Source organism: Corvus brachyrhynchos, unplaced genomic scaffold, assembly GCF_000691975.1.
Source record: "Corvus brachyrhynchos isolate BGI_N302 unplaced genomic scaffold, ASM69197v1 scaffold528, whole genome shotgun sequence".
Lineage (NCBI taxonomy): Eukaryota > Metazoa > Chordata > Aves > Passeriformes > Corvidae > Corvus > Corvus brachyrhynchos.
Window position 1 is genome coordinate 10225 of NW_008239298.1, and position 784 is coordinate 11008.

Sequence of the window (784 nt, forward strand, 5' to 3'; positions counted from 1 at the left end):
TGCCACAAGGCCCCGCCCCCTAGCAACAGGCCCTGCCCCTCACCAGCCATTTTGGACCCTTTCCTTATAAGGAAATGGGACCCTTAGCAACAAGCCCCGTCCCTTAGCAACCACTCAAACACTGTCCTTATAAGGAAATGAGGCCCTTAGCAACAAGCCCCGCCCCCTAGCAACAGGCCCTGTCCCTCAGCAGCCATTTTGGACCCTTTCCTTATAAGGAAATGGGACCCTTAGCAACAAGCCCCGTCCCTTAGCAACCACTCAAACACTGTCCTTATAAGGAAATGAGGCCCTTAGCAACAAGCCCCGCCCCTTAGCAACCACACAGAATGTTCCCTTACAAGGAAAAGGGGACCTTAGCAACAAGCCCCGCCCCCTAGCAACAGGCCCTGTCCCTCAGCAGCCATTTTGGAGCCTTTCCTTATAAGGAAATGGGACCCTTAGCAACAAGCCCCGTCCGTAGCAACCACACAGAATGTTCCCTTATAAGGAAAAGGGCCCTTAGCAACAAGCCCCGCCCCCTAGCAACCACACAGAATGTTCCCTTATAAGGAAATTGGGCCCTTAGCAACAAGCCCCGCCCCTTAGCAACCACACAAACACTGTCCTTATAAGGAAATGAGGCCCTTAGCAACAAGCCCCGCCCCTTAGCAACCACACCAACCCTTTCCTTATAAGGAAATGAGGCCCTTAGCAACAAGCCCCGCCCCCTAGCAACCACACCAACCCTTCCCTTATAAGGAAATGGGGCCCTTAGCAACAAGCCCCGCCCCTTAGCACCAAG